Source organism: Penaeus monodon, chromosome 29, assembly GCF_015228065.2.
Source record: "Penaeus monodon isolate SGIC_2016 chromosome 29, NSTDA_Pmon_1, whole genome shotgun sequence".
Taxonomy (NCBI): Eukaryota; Metazoa; Arthropoda; class Malacostraca; order Decapoda; family Penaeidae; genus Penaeus; species Penaeus monodon.
The window spans coordinates 30,796,163-30,796,450 of NC_051414.1; positions in this window are offsets into that span (position 1 = coordinate 30,796,163).

Consider the following 288-nt stretch of genomic DNA (forward strand, 5'->3'; position numbering starts at 1 on the left):
ATACAAAATATATTAGAAAACAAACCTATTGATGAATTCAGTCCCCAACCTACATGCATCAGAACCTGAATGCAGACTGTTCAGTGCTGTATGCAAATGGTTATCCGAAACCATGGAACAAACATTTGGTAGAGGGAACGATATTGTACCAGGGAATTGTTGTTTTAAGTCCGGAACATAATTGGGAAAATAGTGATAGAGGGGAGGACGGGATGATGGTATATGGATGATAGGTGGGTAGGTTAGAGAGCGTTGGAGAGCTTTTCCTTTAGGGAAGAGAGGTTAGGC